A 21,633-nucleotide genomic window follows, 5' to 3' on the forward strand; every position below is an offset into this window, starting at 1 on the left:
TCTGGGATGACCATCTTGGTAAAGCTGGAAGACCATCTTTCTATGCCCGGTATTTCCTAGGAAAATAGCTTGGTAACTGTGTGTCATAGTCGTGATAACTTACGTAGCACATGCGTGGTACTTTTGACCCAGAAAAAAAGTTCATCGGAACATATCAACATGGGATCTAGTTTCGAAGGTTTTGTCGTGATGAATCTTTTATGTGAAAACAGTTTTTTAATCGGAGGGACGGTTTGACCTACAAAACATTTTAAAGTTTAAAATTTAATGGAATCTTCGGTGACACCAGCAGTTTTGTTCTATATGCATACATGCATGCAGGTATTAGGGAAAAGATTAGACTGGATGTGTTTGTTTTTTATTAAAAAAGAAATCAAAACACGGCAACACCAGCCCGAGCGACAATACCTTCGTCCGATCGTCCAGATCTCTTACTATGGTCCGGACGTCTGGACATTAGCACACTGCTTCACCAAAATCGCTCTGGCCCCAGAAGATGCAGCATAAGTCATCCACGGTGCTTGCCTCTTAATCAGCTTAGCATCCAGGAAATCCCAATCAATTGTTTTAAGGGTGGCATAGGTTACAGGGACCCCAGATATTTCATAGGAAGCTTACCAACTTGGCAGCCAAACATCTCAGCATACAACTGACCGATCAGGTTGTCCCGACCAATAGTAAACACCTCACTTTTGTTAAAGTTAATTTTCAAGCCTAAGATTAGCTCAAACAAGTAAAGGAGTAGCTTAACATTTTTCGCATTCTCTATGTCATGGGACATGCAGTGAACCGTATCGTCTGCATATTGCAAAATCCCCACACCTCCATCAATAAGCTCAGATGCCAAACCTTGGAACATGATATTCTTCTGAGCAGCGAACACCATCTTGGTGAGGCACTCAGCCGACAGGTTAAACAAGAAAGGAGAGAAAGGATCGCCCCGGCGAACCCCTTTAGCACTCTGAATATACGGACCAGTCTCATCGTTGATCTTGACACTAACCGTACCATTACGGAGGATTTGAGACACCCATCCACACCATCTGTCATTAAAACCCCTCTTGGCATGGCAGTCAAGAAGGCACTAGTAGGAAACCCCCCATTCGTCCCGGTTCGTGAGGGCCATTTGTCCCGGTTCACGAACCGGGACTAAAGGGTCGTCACTAAAGCCCTGTCCCTTTCGTCCCGGTTCGCCCAGGAACCGAGACAGATGGGGCTCCACGTGGCCGCTGCCGCTTGCCCGGGCAGGGGGCCTTTTGTCCCGGTTGGTGCCACCAACCAGGACCAAAAGGCTTCCACGTGTCAGCATTTCACGGCTGGGTTTTTTGTTTTTTTTCTGAAGGGGGGGGGGGGGGGGGGTTGGGGGGTTTTGTAGGGTTAATTTTGGGGTTTCATATATTGTGTTAGCTAGCTAATAAAGAGAAGTGTCCTCTCTTATCTCCGTACTTGGTCGACGCTACGTATAGAGAGGACTCGACATGCTAGCTAGCTAGTAAGCGAACGAAGGAAACTATTAAGTACAGAGGATCGTCATGAACATATACAGAGAGAAGTGATCGACCTCTCCTTCTCTCCGAGAGATTGGTCGAACAACAAGTTTTCGTATATCTTACCGATGGTACTGGCTACATATATATATATATATATATATATATATATATATATATATATATATATATATATATATATATATATATATTACTATATATAGGGTCGCGCTATTCGTCACCCTGGGTGAGGAATAGTTATTCTTCACCCCCTCTCTATTTTGACATCAATGCACTGTATTTTTATGTTTCGTAAATTTTGTCTTATTTCATACGTAAAAAGAGAGCATAAGAAAATATATACTTGCCGTAAAAAATATTTTATGTTACATAAAGTTACGAACGTAAAAACATACATAAAATGCGATATTTCTGGTCTTATAACCTATTTTTTTGTTTTCTTATACCAAATTTTACATAGTGAATCAATATAAATGTAACTATTTGTATTCCAAATGTAATTTATTTATGAAGCGATCGTAAGATTACCTCGGACGAAGAATAACTTATTCTGCAACCTGGGTGATGAATAATATTACTATATATATATATATATATATATATATATATATATATATATATATATATATATATATATATATATATATATATAATGTGTAAGATCTCTTACAATACCCTAACATATGAACTCAACTTCCACATGCATGGTGGTATTCTCCGGCTTTATTGATGACGTGGTCAAGAAAGAATCCAGCCAATTCCTCTTGAATTGCTCGCATGCGATCTTGTGGTAGGAGTTCATTTCGCATCTCCCACATCTAATTTGAATAAGGGGGTCAATACATATATATGAATGACACTCAACAGAAATGATGGTAATAAAATAAACTTGTGAATATTTTTGCTTACGCACTTCATATTGTCTTTTAGAGTAGCCCCGCCTATTATTGGCCGTCGCGTTATAGATGAACTCGCAGACGTAGTATCCACAGTAATTATTTTCCGGGTTCCTGCCACAAGCACTTTACGAGAAATAGAGGTCAATCAAACTAATAATGTAGCATTATAAATGTCATTGATGAAAGTAGCTAGAATCAACGGGAGATGCGCGGAACTAGCTAGCTAGTAGTACTTACTTTCGGGAATTTCCATCGCAGATCCCGTGGCAGTCCCGAAACTTGTGCGGTGAATACTTTCCAAGCACTGCGAGACAAAGAAAACAATTACTTGATCATGTGAAATGAACAAAGTTGCCGATATGGTGCGATAATGATCGATTCAACTTACTTCTCGAGCATTTTAGACATGTCTGCATATTCCTTGCGTTCTTTTCGTCTCGAGTCTAAGACGCTTACTAGTCCTTGCTCAAGCTTAATCTCTAGGAGAATATAGTGGAAACTGCGCACGCATGCATATAACTCATCAGTTACATTAATTACTATAACCTCGAGTAATAATTAAGGGAAACCGAATATGCACAAGACAGTAACACTCACCTGAAGTTGTAAGGAAAGAGTATTGTATCTTTGTTTTGATTTATTAGAAACAATCGTAGCAAGTTTTGCTCGGTTTCTTCGGCATGAAATTTAACCGTAAATTCATCTATGAGATTTGTGTTAATGAACCCAATATCATACATTTCAGCTCTTCTGCATTCGACGATCTTCAATCTGCATAATATAGTGATGATAATTATATATACATGCAATGAAAGAGCCGAGCTATATATAGAGACTTAATGACAGAAGTAGTACTTACAGACAGTAGCAAGTGACCGTTAATTTATCGAGGGCCTTTAGATTGAAAAACTGGAAGAACTCCTCAAATGGAACAGACAACTCCTCAATTCCAACGAGGTCGTGTTGATCCTCTTTAACTTTCAGCGTCAAAGTATCGATTTTATTCCCAGCTGACTGCGCCTTTCCGCAGGTTTCCATATACCAATCATGGAATCTTCGCATCATCATTGTTAGAGTAGCTCCATCTTTGACAAAAGGCTTCCCGTACTCGTATTTGAATTCGTCCGGCTCCATTATATCAAAATGTGCATCGTCGTAATCTCCAGGATTGGTACCGGGCAAGACCTCCGGATGATTAGCGACGATATCGCTAGACACCTTGAGCGGGGGGCACGATTGGTTCGCTTGTTCGCCGAGCTGGGAATTTTTTTTCCAGTTCTTCGTTCTTGTAACCTTTTGTCACTGCAAGTACTTCCCGACCGCTTCGCTTCCTTATATGTCTTTTTAGTAATGCGCTCATAGTTGGTTTGCGGCGGAGACGGTGGTGGTCGCTGCAGGGCATCCAAAGTGCGCTTCGCTTTCACCGGATCTATCTTCTCCTCCGGAGGTGGATGTCTCTTAGCTCTTTGCGTTGCGAAGTAGTCCCTCACTTGGGCTTGACAGATCTCCTCGTTTTCCTTCTCGGTCATCTCGTATGGTAACTTCTCTGGAGTCTTGAGAGATGGACCGAATCTGTATTGCCTCCCGCCTGTACTACTAGACGCCGGAGCAGGCCGAGCGGCTGCGGCTTTCTTCTTTAGTTGCTTACGAGGCGGAGGAGAAGGACTACGACGCGCCGGAGCAGCCAGAGCGGCGGCGGGTCTCTTCCGCCCTTGCTGACTAGGCGGAGAAGGAGGAGGCTGGCTGGTCGGGCGCGCCAGCGCAGGCGGAGAAGGAGGCGGAGTGCCGCCACGCGCCGGAGAAGGAGGCGGAGTGCCCTGATCACTCGCTGGAGGAGCAGGCGCAGAAGGAGGCGGAGTGTCGCCACGCGCCGGAGAAGGAGGCGGAGTGCCCTGATCACTCGCCGGAGGAGGAGGCGGAGTGCCCTGACTCGCCGGAGGAGGGGGAGGAGGCGGAGGCGTCCAGTTCGGAAGGTTGATGAGCTCCTTCCTCCATAGGCATGGAGTCTTCAAAGCAGAACCCAGCCGAGTCTCCCCTTCACCGGTAGGGTGGTCAAGCACGAGCTCCTCAAATCCCTCCGTTATTTCTTCCACCGTCACCCTAGCATATCCTTCTGGAATTGGACGACAGTGAAAAGTTGCGCCGGGTTCAGGAGGTCGAACAGAGCCGACAGCCGCCTTGACTTTGTACTTCTCCCATTGCATCATAAGGTGGCAATGTTGAGACTCTGTGATAGCATGCACGGGGTAGCTAGCAGGAGCCGTGAAGACAGGCTCCAGCTGAAGCTGCTCGGTGGAAGCCACGCTGCTTCTCCACTGAGATGGCGGGGTAGCTTCGGGGGTAGCTTCGGCAGGTCGCTTGCTTCGAACTGCATCTCGTTCCTCTAGCTTCTGTACCCTTGAGTGCAGCTCCTGCAGTTCGCTCTGCTCCACCTTCCTCCTCCTCTCTTGGCATTTGTAACCTCCTGCGTCCGGAAACTCAGCCTTCCACGGAACGGAGCCTGGCGTGCCTCGTGTCCGTCCAGGGTGCTCAGGATTCCCGTGGGCCATTTTGAGCTTGTACTTCTCTCTGTCTGGAACGAACGTCCGTTCCCGCACTGCGTTAATATAGTGCCGAAGCTTCGTGAGGGGTATTCCCAGTTGCTCCCTCGTCCAAACGCACTTCCCTGTTACAGGGTCCAAGGTTCTGCCAACCCCGAAGAACCAAGTCCGGCAATGGTCTGGCCAGTTCAATGTCTCTGGTTCGACCCCTTTATCAAGCAGGTCGTTCTCAGCCTTGGCCCACAACGGTCGGGCTTTGAGGTAGCCACCTGACCCCGTGCGATGGTGATGCTCCTTCTTCGCAGCATTTATCTTGTTTATGGATGACATCTTCTTACTCCTCTCCGATGTCTTGTTGGCCACAAATGCGTCCCATTGATCTCTGAGCTTCTCGTACTAGCCGATGAATTCTGGTGTCTTTTCTTTGTCGACAAACTTTGCTTTCAGGTCATTCTTCCACTTCCTGAATAGATCTGCCATCTTCTTGAGAGCAAAGGACTTGATCAATGGCTCTATAACTGGATTCTCCGGATTGTCCTCTTCCGGTAGGGTGAAATTTACCTTCAGCGCTTTCCAAAGATCAGCTTTCTGTCTATCTTCGACAAAAGAAACTTGAAGCTCTTCATCCTTAGGCTGATTCCATAGCTCTATGCTGATCGGGATCATGTCCCTAACAAGAACCCCGCACCGAGCAGTAAATGCCTCCTTGGTCTGGAGGGGTTCAATCGGTTGGCCATCGCGTGCGATTGCTGTGATCGTGAACCTTTCATCTGATCGCAACTTTTTCTTCGGGCCTCGTCTCTTTACCGAAGTTGTGCTCGATCCGGAGGGCTAGAAATAAGAAGAAAGACGAGAGTTAATATGTGTAGATACCAAAACAATGGATGCATCAATTAGCTATAGTCAGCACTGGCTTAATTAATATATATACCTGGCCTGACTCTGTTCGGTCACCGGAGTCGTCATCACGGCCTCCTTCTTGCACCGGCATTCGGTCACCGGTCACGGTCTCCTCCATTGTTCGAGGACCGTAGCCTGCTTCTTCACCCTATCCTTCCAGACCATCGCTTTCGTTGAGATACGACATGACATCAGCTCCGGCTGCGATTATGTCCCCCAACACCCGTTCTGCTTCCTCGTCTTGGCCGTGCTCCATAGTTTCTGCAAATATTACAACATGGCAATTATTATACAAACATGACAGATGGATATATTAGTGGCAAACGTAGACCTAGCTATAGCTATTCACAACAAGGAATTATATTAATTAATGGCCTCGACGCTTCTCTAGGGTTTGGGGTGGCCTCGACAACGCTTAAAGGGTTCGGGGTGGCCTCGACGACATCACTCTTTTAACTTGGTAAAGGAGGGGTATATCGACAACGACGACATACATACATGAAAAAAATGTTATCGGGGAGGGGGTATATCGACCCCCCTCATGTTGAAGTTATCGGGGAGGGGGTATATCGACCCCCCCTCATGTTGAATTCCCGAGAGAGTTAGGAACCGGAGGGGGACTCCTCCCCCCTCATGTTTGAGGAGTTTTTACTCCCTCTCTCCCATGAAACATTCATCGAACAAACTTAATACGAGTTTTAGCAGAAAATATTCATCGAACAAAAAAAATTGACCAGGTTTTCATATATCATCATCATCATCTAGTACAAAACAATTTGACATATTCTTTACATATGAACATACAAACATTTGCATATTTGACAATAATATCACCAAAAAAATTCTATGAACATTAAAAATTCTAACTTTTGCATATTCCTAGAACCCTCGACCCTCGACCCTCGAACCCTCGACCATAGAACCCTCAACCCTCGACCCTAGAACCCTCGAACCCTCGACCCTCAAACCCTCGACCCCTCGACCCTCAAACCCTCGAACCCTCGACGACCCTCGAACCCTCGACCCCCTATTCCTCCTCATGTCGAAGTTATCGGGGAGGTGGTATATCGACAACGACATACCCGATAAAAAATAAGAAGAGGAAGAAGAAGAAAAAAAGAAGAGAAGAAGAAAGGAATAGAGAGAGGAGAAGATCGAAGAAAAAAAAAGAAAAAAAAGAGGAGAAGAAGAAAGGAATAGAGGTGAAGAAGAAAAAAAATAGAAATTACTCTATTTTTTCTTCTTATCTTCTATTCCTTTCTTCTTCTCCTCTTTTTTTCCTTTTTTTCTCTTCTTATTTATTTCTTCTCCTCTTCTCCTTTTTTTTCCTTCTTCCTAAACTAAACATAAACTAAATTAATCCTAAAACTAAACGAAACTTCGCCTCCTCCCTTTTTCTTCTTCTTCTTTTTTTTTCATCCTAAAACTTTATGAACAAAATTACAACAGAAATAAAATAAAAATTCTATGAACAAAATAAAAATTCTATAAAAAATGACATATTCTTTGCATATGAACATACAAAATGTGCATATTCTACAATAGTATCACCAAAAAAATCTATGAACAGAAAAAAATCCTAACTTTTGCATATGAACATACATACATCATCGTCATCATCAGCATCTACTACAATATGAACAAAAAAAATCTATATATGTGAACAGGGCCTTCGTGTCATCGGCGTCGGGTCGGGCGGCGGCGTTGGGGCGCGGGGGGGGGGGGGGGGGGGGCGGGAGAGGGGAAGAGGGGGGGAACGGCGCGGTGAGGCTCATAGTGCAGGCGAGCGGCGGCGAGGTCGGGGCAGGGCGCTCGGCGTGCGCGACGGCGAGGTCGGGGCAGCGTGCGGCGAGGTCGGGGCAGGGCTCGGCGATGGCGAGGTTAGGGCAGGGCGCGTTGAGGCCGGGGCAGGGCGACGGCAACGACGGAGACGGCGGACGGGGGCGGCAGCCTGGCGGCGTCGATGTCGTCGGGGCGGTAACTGCGAGATGAGAAATGAAAATTTTCACAAGTCTTGCTTATATACACGACGCATTGGTCCCGGTTCGTGGCACCAACCGGGACCAATGCCCCCCTTTAGTCCCGGTTGGTGCCACCAGCTGGGACCAAGGGCCTCTTTTCAGCAGCCCAAAGGGCGGGAAGCAGAGGGCTTTGGTCCCGGTTGGTGGCACCAACCGGGACTAAACGGGGGGCATTGGTACCGGTTCGTAGCACCAACCGGGACCAACGTACACCTTTAGTCCCGGTTGGTGCCACCAACCGGGACCAAAGGCCCTGTGCTGCCCGCGTCGCTAGTTGAAAGAGCTCCAGAGTGGTTTATAAGCGCTGCTGCGCCAACCCTCTCGAGCTCCTCTCAACTGCAGGCTTTCGGGCCTAATCTGTCTCTATGTGCCTGTGGGCCTACTGGGCCTACTGTGGGCCTGAATCCTGGCCCATTGTTGGGTTTCTAGTCGTATTCAGGCCGTGATGGCCCTTTAGGTGGCACTTTATTTTTTAATTTTTTGTTTTATTTTTTGCTTTGTTTATTTTATTTTGTTTTTAGTGATTCTTTTTGCTTTTAGGTAATAAAAATTATAAACTTTTTGTTAGTGCCATTTGTTTTCTGATTTGAATAGTTTAAATTTGAATTTTTGGAAATTTGTGTGAATCACTAGTTTTTGAATAGCTTTACTATAAAAATAGATTTTTGAGTGATACTTTTTCCTGCTATTTAATATTACTGTGTTTTATCATTATATTCAAAAACATATTTTTTATTTTAGTTTCTAAAAAAAAATTCTTTATGATAATTCTTTTTGCTATTAAAGTTTCTAACAAAAAATTTCTTTATGAAAATTCTTTTTTCTTTTAATGTTTTGAACAGAAACTATTTTGATAATTTTAGTTGCATAAATTTTATATAATTTTAGTTTTAATAATACTAGAGGTTTTATAAACGTTTATTTTATTTTTACTTATTTATTAAAGTTTATTTTGTTTCTACTTATTTATTTTCTTTTCTTTTTTGCTTCTTTTATTTATTTTATGAAAATTCTTTCTTTTTTGCTTTATTTATTTTATTTTGTTTCTACTTACTGTTGCTATTTTTATTTATTTTATTATAGTTTATTTATTTTACTTTATTAAAGTTTATTTTGTTTCTACTTATTTATTAATGTTTTTTCTGTTTCTACTTATTTATTTTATTTTGTTTGTACTTATTTCTTTTCTTTTCTTTTTTTGCTTTTTTATTTATTTTATGAAAATGCTTTTTGCTTTTAATGTTTTACACACAAAAGCCCTCTCCCTTGGCTGGTTCATTGGTCCCGGTTCGTGGCTTGACCCGGTCCTAAAGACCTCCCTTTGGTCCCGGCTCAGGCCACCAACAGGGACCAATGGTGGTGGGCCAGGAGCGAGGCCCATTGGTCCCGGTTCGTGCCACCAACCGGGACCAAAGGAGCCAGACGAACCAGGACCAATGGCCGCACGAGACCCGGCAGGCCCCCTCGCCTCACGAACCGGGACCAATGGGCCCATGGGTACCGGTTCGTAACCGAACCAGGACTAATGGGCTTATCTGGCCCGGACGTATGCCCTGTTTTCTACTAGTGAGGAAATCCCAGTTGACTTTATCATAAGCTTTTTCGAAATCGAGCTTAAGGATAACCCCAACGTGCTTTTTGATATGAGTATAATGCATAATTTCATGAAGGGACAAGACAGCATCCATAATGCCATAGTTCAACCTCTGCACATCTAATTTACCCTCATAAAACCATTCAAACAAATGATACAAGTCAAATTTGACCACCTCCCAACAATGCTGATAAAACTCAGCAAGGATGTTATTCGGGCCAGGAGCACGGTTGGGTTCCATCGCAAACAGAGCTGCTTTAATTTCCTCAAGAGAGAAGGGTCTAGTCAGGTCCTCATTGTCACTAGTGGACATGGTTTCTTCCTCGGACCACAAAGAGGCATCAATTTTGCAGATGTTGCCCGGAGTAGGCCCGAAAAGCTCCTTATAAAAACTAGTAGCATGGGACAGAAGGTTTTTTTGTCCCCTCAATGATCATAGGCCCACATTCAAGGGAATGCATAGTATTTTTCCTCCGTCTCCCGTTAGCCACTTTATGGAAAACTCAGAGTTGCTATCCCCTTTCAATAGCCACCTCTCATTAGACTGCTGGTGCCAATACATCTCTTCCTCCGTGTACATATTATTAAGTTCCACTAGGATATCCAGCTTCCTAGCATAAGCCTCACCACATAGGTCATGTTTTTCCTCTAGCAACTCCAACTCCTGGAGCTCTAGTCTAAGAAGATTTCTACGAATTTTATTGTTACCAAAGATGCTAGATCCCCACCCCTTGAAAAACCCATCAACAAACCCAAGAAGAGACCTGCTGCGAAGCAGCGGTAGGACCTTGGCGCGTCAGAACAAGTAGTTGTCCGGCGTGAGTCTGATGGCGATCAAGTTGTCAAAGTGGAACGACCCGATGGACATGATGGCGTCAGCAACCGGGGCGTTGGGCGACGGAGCTGCGATGGGGGCCACCACCGTGAGTGAGGCCACGGGTGGCGCCGCGGGCAGACCTCCCCCGAGACTGCCAGGAGGATGACAAGCGTCGAGGAGGAGCCTGAAGAGGCTGCGGGAGGCGCCGCGGGCAGGATCATCGTCGTGGCGAAGGAGGTTGCAGGCGGCGGCGGCGGGATTGGAGCCGAGAACATGGAACGCACGTTGGTGGTGCCGAAGAACTGGGGCACCGGCGGAGCCTGGGAGTGAGGTGGGAGGTTCAGGAGGGCGGCAAGCGACGCGGGGATGGACCCGACGCTGGCGGTGCCCGAGGCGGGAGCGGTCATGGCGCCGGTGGCGGTGACCCTAGGGTTTAGGGTTTTGGCGTAGCAGCGGCGGCGGGTGGGGTGTAGGACCTAGGTTAGACCTGATACCACGTAAAACGTAGGTTTTTGGGGAACTGGCTCAACCCTCTATGGGGTGGCCTATCACTCACACACACACACACACACACATATAGGGTCGCGCTATTCGTCACCCTGGGTGAGGAATAGTTATTCTTCACCCCCTCTGTATTTTGACATCAATGCATCGTATTTTTACGTTTCGTAAATTTTGTCTTATTTCATACACAAAAAGAGAACGTAAGAAAATATGTTCTCGCCGTAACAAATATATTATGTTATGTAAAATTACGAATGTAAAACATAGTGTAAAACATACATAAAATGTGATTTTTCTGGTCTTATAACCTATATTTTTGTTTTTTATATGAAATTTTACATATTGAATCAATATGCATGTAACTATTTATATTCTAAACATAATTTATTTAGGAAGCGATAGTAAGATTAACTTGGGTGAAGAATAACTTATTCTACACCCTGAGCGATAAATAGTAACACTATATATATATATATATATATATATATATATATATATATATATATATATATATATATATATATATATGTGTGTGTGTGTAATGGTGACATACAAGACCTATACCAATACAGTATGGTTTACACAATGGGGCTACAATACAAAGTTTAACAGGCCTCGATACTCGTCTTGGTGATAGTAAAACTCTCATGCTCCAATCCGCTGGTAGTGGACGTGGGGCTGCTGATGGTTGTCAAAGCGATGTAGAGTCAACTCCTAAGAGGAGGCGAAAGGCAGGGAGGCCAACCAGTAGCAGGGACAAAAGCCTCCGTACGGTGACCACTCCACAAAGAATATAACAAGCTGGGCATACATTGAACTGTACATGCGACACAAAGAATAGAACGAAGTGGTGTATGAAGTCCCAGTCGAGGGAGGGGGTGAACAATTTGTCTGCGAGTGCGGAAACTTTGAGCACACGGGTTTGTGTTGCTTCCATTCACTGAAGGTATGTATAAATGCTGTTCTCGTGCGTGCATGGCTTGATCGGCCTGGGGATGAAACCTAGTATTCTGACTGGTTGTTTGGTGATTATATTTTCCCGGTGCAAGTGATGGACTTCATGGGGTTCACGAGATACCCAAACACCACATAATGAAGCGCTGGACTAAAGATGCATGAGATGTGCTGCCTGAACACTTGGCACACCTGCAGAGAGATCGTATATCCAGCGGATTGATCATGTACCAGCACGCAAGCCTGTATACGCATGCTCTGGAAGTGGTTCGACTTGGTGACCGCAAACACGGTTGGGTAGGAGAAGGCAATGGACATTCTGCAAGAGCACGATGCACATTCTTACTCTGCTCGCTGCAGAGTAAGATGGGAAGGGTGAGAGCAAAACTCTGCTGCTTCGGAAAGCAAAGAGTAGTGGTGAGACTGTCAATGGTTGTGACAGTGATGCAGAAGGGAGTGCCATCGGGAATCTAACTGGGTTGTCAGGTTTCGAGAGGCGGTGGAAGGCAGGTGGGCCAACCAGTAACAGATACTGGAGCGCAAAAAAGAGGAGAGGAGGTCGTTTACACACAAAAAAAACAAGCCGACGATGGAGTGGGGACAAGCAAACGCACCCGGGTTTGCAGCATTTGCAGACAAGCTGGAGAGAAGAGCAAGATTTGCCTGGACAGAGGTGACATTCCAAAGGAGCCTAAATGCACCAACTTTGTTTCATCAAGAAACAAATGCACCAACTGTGGCGTAGGTGGGCACCGTGAAACACGTGTGGTAACACAGAAATCGTCCGTCTTGCGGTGCCTTCCTGTTGACACAGAAATCCGGCTGGAGGGGACGGTACTGTAGGCAGTTGCTGGTATATATGTGCATTCGGTGTGATTCAAATCATGTGAGCATCTTAAATAGCTGAGGCGTGTGTTTAATTTCATTACAAATAAATCCCACGAAAATAAAATAAAATTTCATTACAAATAAGGAGGCGGCTAGGCAAATGATTAGTATCTTTTAATTGACGCTTGTGAAACTGAGTCATATGGATGCAGGTGGCTGTTTGTGCCACGGATGCGTCCACTGTGTTTGGACTTTGAAGCGTTTCTGCTCATGCCTCATTGATTTTCGTAAACCTGTGTACATTCTAACTGACTGTCTTGTGAGTGTATTGCCAGTACTAACATGTAGGCAAACTAATCAGACGATTTGCATGTTGTTTTCTGTACCTTACGACTGTCAAAAGTGAGACATTGTCTGTTCTCTGCATTGCCATTGTGACTGACGGTCGTCCTTCAGGTAAACCCGACCTTCCGTGGAGGTGGTGTGGACCGAGCGTGTGCATCCGGTATCACCGTGTTCATGCGGGCGGGAAGCCTGCGTTACCCTTGAAAGAGGACGCCGGCTTGTGGCAGGACTTCCTATCCTCTGGTAACCTGTAAACTCCACTCTCGGTAACATTTGAAATATATTCAGGTGGGAAGCCTTCCCCCACCCCCCCCCCCCCCCCCCCCCCCCCACCATTTCAAATATCAAATAAAAAAATAATGGCAAGTTCCATAGCTCTCGCCTGATGTGTGGAAAACACAATTAATTTAGTAATATGTTACCATCCCTCACACATAAGTTTTTGTTTTGCTTATGAAGGAAAGTATCTCACAACCGTGCGCTCACCTGTTAATATAGTTGTCGGTGCCTTGCCACCCATCAAACTCTTTGATGACCCACTTGAAACTCTCCACATTCTCATCTCTCATTAGCACTCCCCCAAAAATAATGCTCTGGAAATGGTTATTAACACCGACGAATAGACCGAAAGGCATATCATACATATTTGTCCAGTAAGTTGTGTCAAATATAATTGCATCCCCAAAATACTTGTACTGATCTATTCCTTTCCCCGTCGCCCACATTAGGTTGCAATCCGGCGCTCACCATCAACCTGTACACTGTAATCAAAATCTGGATCGCCAGCTTTAATTTTTGGAAGCAGAATGAGTATCTTGGTTGCATCATTGTCAGATTGTTCCCTACTTAGCTTACCACTCTTCGTGAACGGTACATTGTCCAGCGTACCAAAGAAACTCCCGACTATACTATAGACACGGCTCAAGCTTACATTGTTTAGTCGGAGTTGCTTTATCGAATCCTTCGTGTGGACATCTATGTGTCTGTGCGACTTCCAACGCAACTTCTGCCCACATTTCAACGTCAACTCGTGGTTGTGCAAAGGGCGGTGCTCACTGATGTACCATCCTTTATCGCTTGATCTTACAAGACGAATCACTGCCTCGCACCCACACCTGGTTGATCTGCTGTTTTCTTTCTCAGGCAGCAAATAATGATATCGGCCAAAGAACGGAAAACACATACCGCACAGCCGCACACTATCTCTTGCATGCATTTCACCCAGTGTACATTCAAACGGCATCTTGCATAACGTATTCCGAATCCGGTCTCCCCGGACGATGTCCCAACAGACGGATTAATAACCACACCATCCCTAGGTCTTGTGAACTCACGGATAGACAACTCCAAAGCGCTCTTCCGGTTTGGGCACGACTCTCTTTCCTCGTCGGTTTTGCCCACACGCACCCTGATTTCATTAGATCAATAATAAAAAACCATATAAATGAATAACATATTCCAGTCAGCATCTTGTTTTCCTCATTCAAATATTAACTCATAACGTTGCCTCGTCCCCCTCCTCTGGCGCTCCCACGGGCGGCAGGGGAGGAAACCCTAGCCGCCGCCGAACCGCGACCCTCTCCCCATCCCTCCCCTCGCCGCCGCCAGGGCGTGCCGGCGGGCGAAGCCCGCCCGGCATGGGCGGCGGCGGGGCGCTCTCTCCTTCTCGCGAGGCAGGATCGCCGTGGGGCGATCTACCCTGGCCGGAACGCGGCGTTGTGCGGGGCGCGGCGACGCTGGGCTGCCACGGTGGCTGGCGTGGAGGGCTGCACGAGGCGGACTGCGTGCTGGTGATGGTTACGGCTGCCGGTGGTCGTTCTGCCGGATCTGGACGACACAGGGGCGGTGGCACCTGTGCTAGGTAGAGTCGGGCGAGATCCCCTTCGGGCTGGCATCCGTGGTGCATGCGGTTTTGCTGGTTGCTCGCCGGATTCGTCCTGTAGCTTGCGCTCGGCCTTGCGGCGCCGAGGCAGGTCGGGGAGGCATCCCCGGGGTGCTCGAGATGTGCTATTGGTGGCTGTGCTAGATGTGCAGCTACTGATGGCGGTGGAGTCCGACGGCCCTTCTCCATGGAGGCGGGACAGGGCGGTGGTGGTCATCTCCTCCGTCGGAGGTGGTCGGCCTGAGGCTAGGTGGTCGGATCTCCAGATCTGTCATCTCGTCCCGGCTATGAGTCGGGGAAACATGGTTGCCGGTGAAAACCGAGCCGACGGCAGGCGATGGCGGCGTCCTCGCCATTACCTTGATGAAGGCATCGTCGTGTAACTATTGTCGACCCACTCGTGCTGCTCCGGGGGAAACCCTAGGATTTGGTGTTCCAGATCGGACGATGGCGGCACTGCGGTGTCGTTTCTCTCTTGGGAGCATCGTTTGTGGAGCAGCGCTGGAAGTCAGAGGCAGGAGGTGGAGCGGCTTCGTCTTGCACGGAGCTTCGGTGGAGATGTCAAGTCATGCCTGACCGACAGGTGCTACGTTTTGTCATGCCTGGTCGGCAGGTGCTACGCACGACAGATCTTCCAAGGACTTCAAGCTGTGTCGGCTGCTGGTACTTGGCAGCATGGCGCTGAGGTGTATGAGTGGCGACCGCGACGTGCTCAGCTGTTTGCGCGCAGGGAGGAGGTGTCGTTGGGCGCCATGGTAGCGTCGACGATAGCTGGACCGAGCAAGGGTGATGCATCAGTACAGTTCAGAAGATGGAGCAGTGGCAGTTGGCGGCGGCGGCCTCTGAGAGCACGCCGGACCAGTGTGTGCCCCAGACCCGGCAAGTGGCTAGGTTGGGGTCTCAGGTCTTACATGTTAGGCTTGGCTGCGATGTCTGTTTGGTATTAGGCCCAGGCTATCTGCGCCCCTTCATCAACTGGATAGGTGTAGCGACAGCTTGTTGCTTAGACGGCGGCTTTAGTCTTACTGTTGTATGACTTTGTAAGGTCTTGTGAAAATAATTAATAAAGTGGCTGTATGCATCGCCCAGATGCAGAGGCCGGGGGTCAGCCTCCTTTTCTAAAAAAAACATGCCAATTTTTTAACGAAACAAAAATCGAAGATTTTCGTCAGTAGCAGGAAAATTAATATATTACACTACGCCAATTTTTAAATGTAGTTCCACATCATCAAAGCGCCACTACGCCATTTTTTTTAAAACACCTAAATAGCTAAACTTCATACAGCACCTTGGTGTAATAAACAAAAAAAACCAACAACAGTAGTACACCACATGCATGGAAATATAAACCAACAAATAATTAAACTTACTTTCCTGGTAACTATTTAATTTTCATATTTAATATAGCTTGCAACTAATTAATACCAAATTTTATTATAAAATGGTATACCTTTTTTTCCGGCCGGATGTGACCTCGCCTTGCGCCTGTGCTTCACCCGATTCACCAACTATTGCGCAGTCCACAACATCCGCAGCCTCCTTGCGATTTGTTTCATATACTTCTTTCTGGCGGGCCGTCTGGTTGGGCGGACGCAGTCCAGCCAGAAGAGATACATCAGAAACACGGTTCAACCCAACGCGAGACAAATCGCAACATCCAGTTGGGCTTGCTCGTCCAGCTCCGGCGAAATCCACCGATCGTTCGATGCCGTCCGGGATCTTGCTGTTACATAAGCTGTAATCTCGCCTTGTCTCAAAAAAAGAAGAAGCTGTAATCTCGCCAAAAATCATGTCGTTAAGCATCGAGATCTCGATGGCTGGTGCGTACAGAAGCAAGATTCAAAGCAAAATAGGAGCTGGTGGTAAAGTTGCTAACCTTTCAACACCATCGCCGCCCATGAACTCCATTAGCTAGGAGAACCTGGTTACTCACCGTTGTGTGGAGCGTGGGGAAGAAAATGGCACTGTGTAAAAAGGATGCCGCCATGTCGCTGGCACACACGTTATAAGCATAGCTTTCAGTACAAACAAGCGTGCACTGTTCTTTTACCGACGACTTTGCACCCATGCAAACTACTCCCTCCGTCCTATAATATAAAAGCGTTTTTTTAAATGAAACACTCGTATTCCATTAAGACACGGCTAAATCGCCGGTTACAAGCACAGGCTACATCATCAGGATAGTTAGAGAACCACTGGTTGGACTCTCCGGCAGCTAAACCCGTACCAATAGTAGCCAACACATGCGCTGGCTTGTTACAAACACGTGGCGTGTATACAACCATAGTCTAGATAAATTGTGTGGCAAGATTCACCTTAAGCTCTTTGAACATTTGGCGGGAAGACAGGTCGTATATATCCGATGACACAACTTGTTGTAGCACTAGACAATCAGTCTCAAAATGGACTCTGCCCACCCCCATTTTTTTTAGAACGAAGGCTCAAGGGGAGCCCGACTTTGAATTAATGAAGCCATCAACCGGCCAGGATTACACAAGGCCACCAAGCAACAACGACCGAAAGATACAATGGAGCTGAGTGAACAGCTAACAATGCAACACACATTACAGCTGCAAGAAAAATAACATGAAGAGCCCTGCTAGTAATGTCGAAGCTTACTGCACATAGCCAGCAGAGAGAGGAGCAACAGAGAAGCCTCGATGATCAGCCGATAGCCAGAGAGAGTTGTGAACTGTCTGAACCCAGGGACAAGGGAAGAACATCGCTCCCAACGCCGAAGAGGAACCCTTTCCTCTCGCCTAGGCTCGAAGGCGTCGCACCGTCGGATCGTTGGCGCTCACCCGAGAACTAGAGCAGATGCCAACCGGATCCCCATCGCAGACAAGAAGCACTACCCTCACCACGCCGCTGGCACACACCACAACTGCACAACCACCTTTCCTGAACCACCATGAGAAGAAGGATAGCCGTTGGGAGGTCGCCGAAGAAGAAAGCTGCAGAGGTCAAGAGGCGGAGCAGGGGAGCACCAAGTCCCATTCCAATGTCTGCAGAGAACAATTGCAGGAATGTGCACCCTCCACAGAAAGAACACAAACTTGGCCTCGCAGCCGACAGACACCCACCATCCACATCGCCCCTCTCCTGAAGAACTAGACATCCCAGACGGCGCCTCCAACGAGCACGCGACATGCAAGGCGCCGCCGCAGGCCAGAACGAGACGGACTTTGGGTTTTCACCCGGGGTCTGGGACGGGGGGTGAAGAGGAGAGCCCTCAACGACGCTTCCAGGGAAGTACACGACGCGCACATGACCCACCGCCGTCGTGGCCGGAGGACCGGCCAAGGGTTTCCCCCTGGCTCAAACCTGAGCACCCGCACCCCACCAGCACCGGATCCGGCGACCAAAGTCGCAGAAGGGCACGACCGGAGGGGAAGAAAGAGCAGGGGAGGAGGACACTTGACCTTGAGATCTGGGGCAGAGGAAAATCCGCGCCGCTATCGCCCACCGAATCCTCGCTGCCCGGGCAGCGAGGATGCCGGCCACCACTTCCTACGCGCGCCACCGTGTATCAAGCTCTACACCCCTTCTACTAATATTCATATACATTGGGTGACTATTGTGCACGAGGCAGCGCCGCCTCGCCAACCGGGGCCGCCGCCCCGGCTTCCATGTCCTTCGCGGGGCATGAAGCGACGCATCACCTCACCGACACCTTCATCAACGACCGATCAGGCTTGCCCATCGATCCCCTCAAGTGGCGGCGAGGAGGGGCTGGGATTGAAGGGGTGGCGGCGCTAGGGGAAACCCTAGTCGCCCCCGGGTCGCCCTCGGGAGGACGACGCGAGGGCCGAGAGGGGGGGGCGGATTTGTTGTGACACTTCACTCTCACCTCTTCCAGCATCAACGCTCACCATCTGTGCTTCACCCATTTGCATTTCAGAAAAAGATGCCCTCCATCTTTGAACAGCCGGCCGCAAACAGCACACCGTGTATCAAGCTCTACACCCCTTCTACTAATATTCATATACATTGGGTGACTATTGTGCACGAGGCAGCGCCGCCTCGCCAACCGGGGCCGCCGCCCCGGCTTCCATGTCCTTCGCGGGGCATGAAGCGACGCATCACCTCACCGACACCTTCATCAACGACCGATCAGGCTTGCCCATCGATCCCCTCAAGTGGCGGCGAGGAGGGGCTGGGATTGAAGGGGTGGCGGCGCTAGGGGAAACCCTAGTCGCCCCCGGGTCGCCCTCGGGAGGACGACGCGAGGGCCGAGAGGGGGGGGGGGATTTGTTGTGACACTTCACTCTCACCTCTTCCAGCATCAACGCTCACCATCTGTGCTTCACCCATTTGCATTTCAGAAAAAGATGCCCTCCATCTTTGAACAGCCGGCCGCAAACAGCACACCGTGTATCAAGCTCTACACCCCTTCTACTAATATTCATATACATTGGGTGACTATTGTGCACGAGGCAGCGCCGCCTCGCCAACCGGGGTCGCCGCCCCGGCTTCCATGTCCTTCGCGGGGCATGAAGCGACGCATCACCTCACCGACACCTTCATCAACGACCGATCAGGCTTGCCCATCGATCCCCTCAAGTGGCGGCGAGGAGGGGCTGGGATTGAAGGGGTGGCGGCGCTAGGGGAAACCCTAGTCGCCCCCGGGTCGCCCTCGGGAGGACGACGCGAGGGCCGAGAGGGGGGGGGGATTTGTTGTGACACTTCACTCTCACCTCTTCCAGCATCAACGCTCACCATCTGTGCTTCACCCATTTGCATTTCAGAAAAAGATGCCCTCCATCTTTGAACAGCCGGCCGCAAACAGCACACCGTGTATCAAGCTCTACACCCCTTCTACTAATATTCATATACATTGGGTGACTATTGTGCACGAATCTCCACACAAAAATGATGCACCTTAGGAGGACATTTTTGTTTCCAAATAGCTTTGAACATTTCAGAATCTCGTTCTTCATTTGATGAGCTGGCACCTCGCTGTTTGTTAGCCTCCCTTTTTCACATAGCCACATGTGCTTTATATGCTGATTTGACCGAGAAAATGCCCTTACATCAAGATGCCGGGCTAAGAAATCCTGCGCTTGATCATGGAGTGGGATGCTCATAATGTATGGCACATCATCCTGATGGAAACAACCTTTGACGAGAGCTCGGTCCCAGTAGCCCGTATCCGGATCAATTAACTCGCAAACCCTAGTGAGAAGGCTATGTTCACGTGGTGCAAAAGGCCGCCGAGTCATTCCCCTAGGAATCCATGGATCCTACCAAATCCGAACATCCGTGCCATCCCCGATTCTCCAAATTAGCCCTTCTTTGAGAAGCTCAATGCCTTTCAATATACTACGCCATACATAGCTCATGCCATTAATCGGTTCTGCAACAAGGGCATTACCATGAGGGAAATACTTTGCTCTCAAAACTTGCGCACAAAGGGATCCAGGTGCTTGTATAAACCACCACCCTTGTTTGGCTAGCATCGCCAAGTTAAAAGAGTGAAGATCACGGAAACCAAGACCTCCTTCATCTTTTGACAACTTCATTTTTTCCCAACCTACCCAATGCATCTTATTTTCTTCATTCTGCATGTTCCACTAGTAGTGACACATCAGCTGGCTTATCTCATCACACAAGGACTTTGTTAGATCAAAGCACGCCATCGCATACGTAGGTATTACTTGAGCCACAACCTTCACATATATCTGTTGGAAATATGCCCTAAAGGCAATAATAAATGGTTATTATTATATTTCTTTGTTCATGATAATTGTCTATTGTTCATGCTATAATTGTGTTATCCGGAAATCATAATACATGTGTGAATACATAGACCACAACGTGTCCCTAGTAAGCCTCTAGTTGACCAGCTCGTTGATCAACAGATAGTCATGGTTTCCTGACTATGGACATTGGATGTCATTGATAACGGGATCACATCATTAGGAGAATGATGTGATGGACAAGACCCAATCCTAAGCATAGCACAAAAGATCGTGTAGTTTGTTTGCTAGAGCTTTTCCAATGTCAAGTATCATTTCCTTAGACCATGAGATCGTGCAACTCCCGGACACCGTAGGAGTGCTTTGGGTGTGCCAAACGTCACAACGTAACTGGGTGACTATAAAGGTACACTACGGGTATCTCCGAAAGTGTCTGTTGAGTTGGCATGGATCGAGACTGGGATTTGTCACTCCGTATGACGGTGAGGTATCTCTGGGCCCACTCGGTAATGCATCATCATAATGAGCTCAATGTGACTAAGGAGTTAGCCACGGGATCATGCATTACGGTACGAGTAAAGTGACTTGCCGGTAACGAGATTGAACAAGGTATTGGGATACCGACGATCGAATCTCGGGCAAGTAACGTACCGACTGACAAAGGGAATTGTATACGGGATTGATTGAATCCTCGACATCGTGGTTCATCCGATGAGATCATCGTGGAACATGTGGGAGCCAACATGGGTATCCAGATCTCGCTGTTGGTTATTGACCGGAGAGGCGTCTCGGTCATGTCTGCATGTCTCCCGAACCCGTAGGGTCTACACACTTAAGGTTCGGTGACGCTAGGGTTGTAGAGATATTAGTATGTGGAAACCCGAAAGTTGTTCGGAGTCCCGGATGAGATCCCGGACGTCACGAGGAGTTCCGGAATGGTCCGGAGGTGAAGAATTATATATAGGAAGTCCAGTTTCGGCCACCGGGAAAGTTTCGGTGGTTATCGGTATTGTACCGGGACCACCGGAAGGGTCCCGGGGGTCCACCGGGTGGGGCCACCTATCCCGGAGGGCCCCATGGGCTGAAGTGGGAAGGGAACCAGCCCTTAGTGGGCTGGGGCGCCCCCCCTTGGGCCTCCCCCT

The 21,633-nt window shown here is 47.8% G+C and overlaps 1 pseudogene; it reads right to left on the minus strand.

Annotated features, from left to right (window-relative positions):
* The window catches only part of LOC141025740 (uncharacterized), a 31,963-nt pseudogene extending 25,860 nt beyond the window's left edge, over nucleotides 1–6,103 (minus strand).
* Nucleotides 6,104–21,633: the final 15,530 nt, after the last annotated feature.

Source organism: Aegilops tauschii, chromosome 6 (assembly GCF_002575655.3).
Source record: "Aegilops tauschii subsp. strangulata cultivar AL8/78 chromosome 6, Aet v6.0, whole genome shotgun sequence".
NCBI lineage: Eukaryota > Viridiplantae > Streptophyta > Magnoliopsida > Poales > Poaceae > Aegilops > Aegilops tauschii.